Genomic DNA, 10,519 nt, shown 5'->3' on the forward strand with positions numbered 1-10,519 from the left:
ATATGGTTATCATTGGTTGTGACCGGACAACTATCAGTGAAAATATTTTGGATTGGATCCATTGACTGAACATTGATAGAATGGTAGCTCGACAAATGAGATTCTTTAGATTCCAGAGAATGAACTAAATCAACCTCAAGAGTATCAAACAATGGGGAGATCAGGTGATTGGCACCCTCCCATCTAGGATATTGTATGGTATCATTTGATTGCGTATGTTGACAGACTGTATTGGCTGGGAGACAATAAAAAATATTCGAGACAATGGCCAGAGCACTCCCCTTAGCAAACAAAATAGGATAAAGAGGTTGATGCACCTCAGTTGAAAGGTGATGGAAATATTTTCTCAAAGAGACATTGCTCCAATCAGAGGGCTTCCAAGATGAGCTCGCATCCGGCGAGAAACTGTTGTGAGGAGCGTGATGTGCAAAAACCCTAACACGACTAGGTTCAGGGGTCTCATCGGGAACGTGGGAACCTAACATAACCATCAACGAAAGCTGAAGTGCCTCAACTTCTTGATGAGTCCCTAAACATTTGAAAGGTGGGTCATCAAATTCTAGGGTCTCCCTAGGATCAACAGCCAGATAAGTAGGAAAATCACCAGAGGCGCGAGTGAATATATTTATGGAAAAATTAGGATTGCTAAAAAATGGATCAATGAGAGAACTAGCTTGAGTTGGGCGAGATGCAGGGCCCTCTTCCTCACTTGTTAAAGGCTGCAAGTGGAAAAGATCTAGCATAAGGGATTTAGACTCTGCATCCCTTGACTGCGAAACCTCGCCCCCATGCACATGATTGCAATCAGTGCGAGCGAGATAAGGATATGAATGATCTGAAGGAACCACTAGTGCAGTAGACCCATAGACTAAATCAGGGTAGGATGGATGTACAGGGTCAGATGAAGGAACACCGATCAGACCCAGACTCACATCCTGCCCATTTACGTTTGCCAAAGAGAAAGGCAAATTTAAAGGCCTGATATTTTCCGTGGATTTGATAAGACAGTCAACATTACTTGAGACAAGACCAACGCCATCATGCACAGTTGAATGAGATCCCGGGATATAGTGTGATGTATGTTGAATGGACTCGATCGGAACAGATGTTATGTGATTTTTAGATTCCAAACCAAAAGAATCTATGAGGGATTTAGATACGAGACCATCAGATCCGTTTCCTAGAAAGAATTATTCATCGTTTGAACCATTTACGGTCACAATATTATTATGTAACAAGTCAAGAGGAGGATGATAAATCCCAAAAACAGTAATCTCTTCCACGAGGGTTTGAGGTTGTTCCATATTCAAAGAGATAGGCCAAACAAAATTATGGGAAGAATCTGGACACTTTGTAATATGCAAATTATGATGATACTCATGCGGAACAAGACTTGTTTCTAATTGAAAATGTTGTAAAGAAACGAGAACCAATCTCTGAAAATTTATATTCAAATACACCTAGTCAATATCACTTTCAGGAAATTCAAAACAAAGATGCACAAATATGAAAGAAAAACCCTCTAAAGATTCCTCAGGTTTCATCCTAAGCTCATTTATCCTCTTTAACACATCTTGAAAGTTGTACCTGTCAAATGCTTGTTGGAGCTTACCAACGAGTTGCTTGAATGAATGAATGGACGTCGTTGGCAATGTGTGGCACCATTGCTTGGCACGACCTTCAAGGGTGAGGGAGAGCAATGCACAAGCAAGCTCTTCATTGTCAATCTCAAAAGATTCACAAAACTTGAGAAAATCAGAAATGTGCTCGTTTAAGGTTGTTCCATCCTCACCATCAAACTTTAACTGAGACAAGTGATGGAGCTGCTCATGGGGGATGGAAAATCGGAAAATAGACAAACTAGATAAACACCCTAGAGCAAGATTTTGGTCAAAGCCATTAATAGATATGAGACTAAACTGCAGGCTCCAAGGGCTTAGCTTGTCAACTAGCCCTCCTTCTAGCGCCAAATCTATTGACAGGCCAGAATTCTCTGCCAACAGCAAGGGGGACCTCCCCGGTGTAAGTTCCCAACTAGAGCCTACACCATTTGTGATAGGGGTCCCTTCCGGTATGTAGGCTTGGCTGCCGTTTAGTTTTGTTCAGTTTGCTTCAGATGGAGGCGAAATATAAACTCAATTGAAAGCATGTACCTCAATAAATACAAGGAAATATTTGACAAATATTTTATGCCACATAAACCATGAATAGCCAGACTATAAACAAAATAAATATTATGTAAAGTTAATGTTAGAAAGCTTCAAATAAGACTCATGTTTGCCCAGATAAAATGCTTAGTAATTGTAAATTAGTTCACAATGATCAAACATTTATGAGCATAAACAAAGGTGCAGTCAAACAGATTATACCAATACCAAAGAAATAGTTCACCGACATGAGCATAGAGTTAGTGAATCAAATACCATTCATACAAAGCAACACAAAGTTTGGAGTATGAGACAGCATATGAGGAAACCACACATCAAAGAGCTTTCAGGAACATCTGATCCATCAAGTGAAGAAAATACTCATGGCATTAGAACATAAAAGATCTGAAGAATCCAATAGTGGAAATGTACAAATACTCCTTGTATCAATTAGAAGGACATAAATTCTCTTAACTAATGTATATATATCTCCAAAAGAGTCCTTCTCAACAAGCCCTCCTTCACAAATGAGGCATGAGGGTATATTTATAGGGTGAGAGTGACTCTTGGCCTACCCTTGACACTTGAACTTCCTCATGACTTTTCATCTACCTAGTGACTTTTGGTATTCCACATGACCTTTCATATTCACAAACATGTTCTATGCTACTGCAAAAGATGGCAATATCTCTCTACCTTCCTTCTGCCTTGGAGCTAGCTTGACTTCAATATCTGTTGTTGACCAAGATCATGCATTTCCGCAACAATGATCCTTTGGGTCATTTTAGCAACAAATAGGCTCAAGTGTCTGCATAAATGACAGGGACTTGCCTTCGCCACTTCAATCCTACACATGTACAAAATCATAAATTAATCATCAAGAAAAAATGTACTTTGATGAAATATAAGATATAAATATCATAATTAATAAAATCCAGAATTCATAGCCTTGACATCTCTTGCAATTTCATGGTCACAAATCTATGCGTTGATATGTTCCATGTCTTGGCATCAATCGTTTCTTTCCTTGAGTGGTTAGATTATCATTGTTATATCACCTTTCACACTCCTTTTCATCCTCGTCATACATGTTGGGCATTGTTGCATTGTGTTGTTTTTAAACATTTGCAAAGGTACTAAGTAAATGGCCAGTTGAGGCCTATATTTATAGTCTTAGGTCGTGCATGTGGGGTCGCATGGGTCGCAGGGCCTGATATAGGTTAGTGTGTGACCTTTGTGACCCATGATACCTATGCGACCTATGAAACCTTTGCGACCTATGCTATCTGTACGACCTATGCGACCTTTGTGACCTATGCGACCTTTGCGACCTATGCGACCTTGCGACTTGTGCGACTTATGCGACCTATGCGACCTACGACCTATGCAACCTGTGACCTATGCAACCTACGACCTATGCAACCTGCGACCTATGCGACTTGCGACCTATTCGACCTGCAACCTATGCGACCTTTGCGAGTCATGGAGTCGCATAGTCGCATGAGGGACTGACGGTAATGAAGGCGACTTTGTGACTTTGCGACTTGGAAGGTCGTGGGGTCACATGATAGTTGAGCAGTTGGAGGTGTGACTACATGACCTTGCGACCTATGTGACCTGTGACCTATGCGACCTGTGACCTATGTGACTTGTGACCTATGTGACCTATGTGACCTGTGACCTATGCGACCTGTGACTTGTGCAACCTATGCAACCTATGCGACCTCTGCGAGTCACGGAGTCGCATGAGGGACTTATGATAATGAAAGTGACTTTGCGACTTTGCAACTTTATGACTTGAAAGGTCACGGGGTTGCGAGGTCCCATGATAGTTGAGCAGTTGGAGGTGCGACTATGCGACCTTATGACCTATGTGACATGCGACCTATGCAAACTGTGACCTATGCGACCTGTGACCTATGTGACATGAAACCTATGTGACCTTGTGACCTATTCGATGTTTGTGACCTATGCGACTTGTGACCTATGCGACCTACAACCTATGCGACCTGTGACCTATGCAACCTGCGACCTATGCGACTTGCGACCTGTGACCTATGCGACCTGCAACTTGTGCGACTTGTGCGACATTTGGGACCTGTGTAACTTGGTTTGGCTTATGAAAGAGACGTGAGTCTTTTCTAGACCTTTCAGGGGTTTCCTAGCTTCCGAATAGACTCTAAGGATGGGTGGTAGCTACGGAAAAGGTGGAGGGGCTCCAAAATTTAGAAGAGTTTGAAAATTTTGGAGGGGTTGTTGCAGCGGCTACAACACTAAGATAAGTAAAAAAAAGTGCAAAAATTTGAACACTAGTTACTAGAATGACTGAGGGTCTCTATGCTAGATGTTGCATTGCACACAACCCTATCCAGGTGGTGGACCATGCATAAGAGTTAGATCAAGGGATGGGCGTAGTGTAGATAGTTGTTGTGCATCAAGTTTGGGGCCAATTTATGAGTCTCTGTGGCCAAGTACATGAGAATGGAGTGTGAAAGGACTCACTTGAAATAGTTTGTTGCAACATGGACCTAAGGACATGTACCATATCAGGAATTGGTGTGCCGATTTTTACATACATTAGACACTATCCCCATGAATTGGTATATTGATTTTGAGGTTCGCAGAGGAATAGTGGTATGGAATGGGATGCCACAAAGTTTCAAGGCCACTTTTAGCTTTTAAGCAAAGAAGATAGCACTCGACAAGGCTCTATAGGTACTACAACGAAAGATATGCACCATAGGAGAGCCAACAGTGTTGATAAATGTACCACTATGTCTTGAGCATAATAACTCTAAAAAAATATTGGAATTCATGGAGTGTTATAATGTAGTAGAGATGGGAGAGGATGATCATGATCCCATGAATATACAGATTCCTGAAGCTAAAGAGGATCATGTAGTGAGTGGACTTGAGTTATAATCATCTACATGTGCAGTTGATAAAAACCAAGAAGGTAAATATTGGCACAAAAGATAATCCTACAATGGTGGTTATATGAGATTACTCGGATGATGAAACAATAGAAAATAACATCGATTTACTGGACGATGTTATATGGAATTTGTACCTACAGATAAGTACATTTTCCCTAAGTGGGTAGTTACGCTTAGAACAACAGAAAGAAAGTGGTTTAACCTTTTCCTATAATAGATAGATGATATGAAGGAACTTACTTGTGATCTTTCGCTTCCTTTGATCTCCTATGAATTGCTCCCGTCGCTCCCACTTGAACTGAATTTGCTCAATTAGTACCTGTCAACATAAACAGAAGATGACAACGATCAAAGCATATGATCTATCTACTATAAACAAATGGAATTGACAACATTTAAACATATATGCATCATAGATATGAAAAAGAATATGGGAAAAGGAACAAAAAACTTTATTGAATGTAGAAGGAGGAGTTACACCCAATGTGGTTCGATCCTGTGTCACTCATCCAACTTCAGTCCAAACCCTCGTCACACCAAAAGCACATCAATCCAATAGCATAACATTACTTGACATGAACTCAAATCTCAAACCAACAGTATTTCTCTACCATCTTCAAATTCCAAACCCTGATCACTATGATGAGTGGTCAATTTATAGGGAAATGCAGGTGGTTATGTCATAAATTGGGCATTGAATGGTTTTCCAAAATTGGAGTTAGTTTCCATGGAGAAAGGGATGAGAGGATAGAGGGGTAATTGATCCATAGCCTATCCAAAGTCAACCTCATAAGATGAGATAAGAGCTAGGCATCCTTCTAGAATTCTCTAGAATCAAGGAATATTCCCATAATCCTATGCCAATTTCGCTCATTCTCACCCATCGCAGGTCAAAGTGGGCCTAAGTGCACTGAAGTGCAAGCCTGAATGGGCCTACCTGCTCTGCAGTGTAGTTACCCCTCACCAAGGCTACACTGGTGTCCCAAGGAGGCATTTCAATAGGGTTTCAAGCTAGGAAACTTTCATGGATGGAAGAATTCAATTTGATGACTTGTCTAGGGCATGTACCAACTGAATTAGGGTTTGATGAGCCCTAATTGTACTGATACGAATTTTGGGAGTGATGTGCCCAAATAGACCTGTAACACACAAGTATCAAGATTTGTTACCCAACACATTTAAAGAAATGAAATGAATTGTTGGAGATTTGGGTGAGATGCGAATCCCATTAAATCTTGATGCAAATCCTGTAAAGTAGTGACTTTATCGATTGAATCCAACATTTAGGGAGAAGTTAAAATGAGAGCTAGACAAAATGTTACAAGCAAAAATCATTAAGTTCGCAGAAGAATCAGAGTGGATTGGACCTATGGTGGTCAAGAACAAGAAAATATATGAAATAAGAATTTGTGTGGACCTTCAAAAGTTGAATGAAGCTTGTGCACATGATCCCTTTTTGACCCCATTTACTAATGCAATATTAGAGAACATGGGTGGACAATAGTCTTATTCATTCACCAATGGATTTTTGGGATATCATTAGGTGAATATTTTGAATGAATATAGGCACAAGATTTCATTTGCAATAGAATGGAGGTGTTTTCAATATATTGCCATGCCATTCAGCTTGAAAAAGGTACCTACTATCTTCTCATGCATAGTAGTGATGAGCTTCGAAGAATTCATCCACAAGTTGTTGGAAGTGATGAGGCTCATTAATATGTACATTATAAGGGTAACAATGCCATTCTACAGCTTTAGAACTATCTCTTTCTCACATTTATTTACATTCTTTATTATATTATGCTTAGTGAGAAGGATAAAAGATGTTTGTTACATGTGGCCTAATATGGTTTAATTGCAGGAAATGGAGCAATTTTTTAGATTATTTCTATGAAGGGACTCAGAGTAAACAACAAGGAGATATTCTAGGGGGTTGTATACCTCTTTAACTTAGTCAATCAACCGAAGATCACAACACTATCTCTCTCACCAACTCTAGGTCATTGGCAACCAAGAAAACGAGGTCATTGGTAGCCAAGCAAGTTCAATTAATGAGGAAGTAGATCCACCATTATCAAGTTATGGGAGACAAACATTCCTATTTTCCAGGGAGCTGCTAGTAGCTACCCTATTGTATAAATAATCATGTAAAAGAGCTCATTAGGATTCGAGTTTTGTTTTCATCTAGGTAGCTATTGAGCTCAAGACTTGGCATTGTTATTTTTTACCGTTATGTGATGTATTAGACATTTATTCAATGATAATGAGAAGTAGCTTATTGATCCATCACTGAGTTAGTTCCAGAGGGCTAGAGATCTTAGGTTTGGGCCCAACCCTAGTGGCTTAGATCCCTCTTGTGTATTTGTACCTATTTTAGTTTAAGAGTATTATCTGGTTTCTTGCATTTTAGTAGCAAATAATAAGTTAAAATCTATGATTGCGAGCTATACCTCATCTCTCTCATGGGAGCATGAATAGAAGGATTTACAACCACGGTCCAGAATTGTCATGTTTATGATTTCTTGGAAGAAGATTTGTGTTATTTATCTATTTTTCATGTGCTTATTGTAGCTTAGGAGTTGGTTTATTGATTAGATCATAGTTTTGGCATAGATTAGATGGCATTTAAATTCAGCTCATTTTTTCCACTTCTAGTTGTTTCATTTTGTCAATGATAAATGGGTATATGCATGTGATGATTACAAGGTTGTTTGGATCTACACGAAAGGGAACCTCCACCACCTCCAACTTGGACTTCCTCACCTTCTCATATGAATCCCAAATTCTGTCCAAAAATATCAACTTCTTGGGTTCACCGATAACATCCCTCCTAGTGCAAAACAAGCCTTCCAAAGGCTTTGAGCTTGGATAGGGGTGTTGGTCACCCTTCACTCATCTACCTTAGCCTCCATCCACCTTTCCATACCTTGAAACCATCATTTCCACCTCCTAAACCTTCTCGGTAACCTTCCTATAGCATTATAGGCCTTCCTATAGCAATACTGGGCACCTGTAGAAGCCTCCTGTAGCACACCTGTAGCAGCATGTTTCACCACCGGTTTTGATCTTTGATACCATTTGGACTTAGTTTAGAGGTAGGTTGACCCCAATTTGTGACTTCATGATCAAGGAAAACTCCTAGGCCACTCCAAACCCTCCTTTTCCTTCATTGCAAAATCAAAATAATGTTAGTTTCCTTATCACATATTTGGCACAAATAGAACATTGATTTATATGCAAGTGTGAACTAGTTAGATGGTACATAGAATCCTGAATTATTTTTTAATAGGTTAGCTTCTTTTCTACAAAGTAGATCTAATAACTAGATGGATTATTGCAAGATAATGTAGTTTCCTTTCTGCTAGTAGTTTAGCTATGTCATTTCATGAATTAATTCCATAGCATTTTCAAGTTGAAGTTAATAGCACTTTCCTTTTCATAGTTAGAGGTAGCCTCTAAATTTCACCTTCATTAATTAGTTTTCATTCTCATTCAGTAGTAGGAATGGTTTTGGAGCACTATTGATCAAATGTCCTAGTTGAAGGTGGCATGAGTAGAATCTTATCTACTATGCATATAGCATTATCACTTTGAAGTTTGTACAAAACCTGGGTTGATAAATAGAGTTGACGAACCCTTGGGAGTTGCTGCACTCTTGGTGCAATACCAGGTATCACCACTTTTTGGCGTCGCTATCAGGGAGGTGTCTAGGTAGATGTTATTTCTGCTTAATCATTGTTTTTTGTTTTGCATACAGTTTTGAAAAAGTAACATAAAAGAAAAAAGAGGAAAATTTTATTTCATGCCTCGTAGGAGTAGAGATACTCAAGGAAAATTCTTACCAAAACCCCCCACACCCTCAAGTAGTCAACCTTCACTCTTCTTCGATGGCTGTCAACTTTCCTCTTTGACTACAGGGGAGTTGGAAGACCCTCTAGGTGAGAAACCTCAAATATTTGAAGAACCTATTGAGGAAGAAGAAGAACCCACTTCACCTACCCAAAATATGTCTAAAAATAAGAACAATGAGGTTTCCCCTATCAGAGGGACTAATGGAGAGGCTAGAATGAAGAATATAAGCCCTACTGCCCTTCCACGCTTCCATGGATTAACCTCTAAGGATCATGATACCTTCATGTTTGAATTTTTTGTTGTTTGTAGGACCTATGACTATGCCTCTAATGACTAGAAGCTAAAGTTATTCCCCTCTACCCTTAAGGATGTAACCTTGCACTAGTTTGTGGGTCTTCCTAGGGGTAGCATCACTACCTGGTCTCAAATGCAACAAGCCTTTAATAGAAAGTACAAGGAATATTGTAGGTCCAAATAAACCAAGGAATAATTATTTAAAATGACTCTTGGACCTGATGAATCCCTAGAAGACTATGAGGAGAGATTTCAACTCAGTTATAGGAGGGTCAGATGCACCCTTGATCCTAAATCACTCAAACTAGTTCTTCTCGAAGGGAGCAGGGAGGACATGTTAGAGACCCTCAACATGATGTCTGGGGGAGATATATTCTATCAGTCATCCTATGATGACATTAAAATTGTGCTCAAGAATCACTCTAGGGCTGCTAGAAAGAATGGTAGGGCTAGTCAAGGCTTGGCTAATTCCTCTCCTTCCACAACTTCCATCAAGAATGAGATTGGGAACGTGTTGGAGGACTTTAAAAGTGAAATTTTGCATACCTTTTCTTTGAAAATGGATATCATGCAAATCAAGAGGAAACAAGATGAAGCAAAGAGAGCCTTAGCTATTTTCTACCCTAAATGCACTAGAAGGCACTCTAGGAATGAATGCCCATTAAATGTCATAAATATCTGCTCAGTCTATGAGAAAAACCATGCCACAAATAAATTCCCTTATTATATTGGTTTAAAATCTATATACCAAGGGGCAGAAGGTGGGGCTGAGAAACTTTTCTTTATAAATCAAAGGAGGCCTCAAGGACCTTGGCCATACGAGCAGGGCATCCAAGGTGTATCTTACTCTTATTACAAACCAAACCAGAATGCACCCTTGCCACCTTGGTACTCTTCCACGCATCCATCATGGTCCACACATCCTTCTTGGCCTTATTCTCCTCAATATCCTCCTCAAATTCTTAATCAAACATTTCAGTTGTATGCTCCCCAACCTTCTCAATGGAACAACCCATCACAAGGGTGGAGGCCTCAACTCCCTCAAACTCCTTCTTTACTGCATCCACTTCCACCTCAACCACAACTCACTCATCCTGCTCCACCCAAGCAACCTCAAATGCCTGCTCAACCCAATATGAACGTGAATAACAAGAAGGTACAACAGGTCTACAGTGGAGAGACATCTTATCTTACCTATGCTATGGAGATCCAAAAAATCAACCTTAGGTCTGGAAGAGTGCTTCCAGATAACCATCCTACATCTCAACCATCTCCACCTAAATAACT

This window comes from Pinus tabuliformis, chromosome 2_2 (genome assembly GCF_031772625.1).
Source record: "Pinus tabuliformis cultivar Carrire ecotype Pingquan chromosome 2_2, CPIR1, whole genome shotgun sequence".
In the NCBI taxonomy this organism is placed as follows: Eukaryota; Viridiplantae; Streptophyta; class Pinopsida; order Pinales; family Pinaceae; genus Pinus; species Pinus tabuliformis.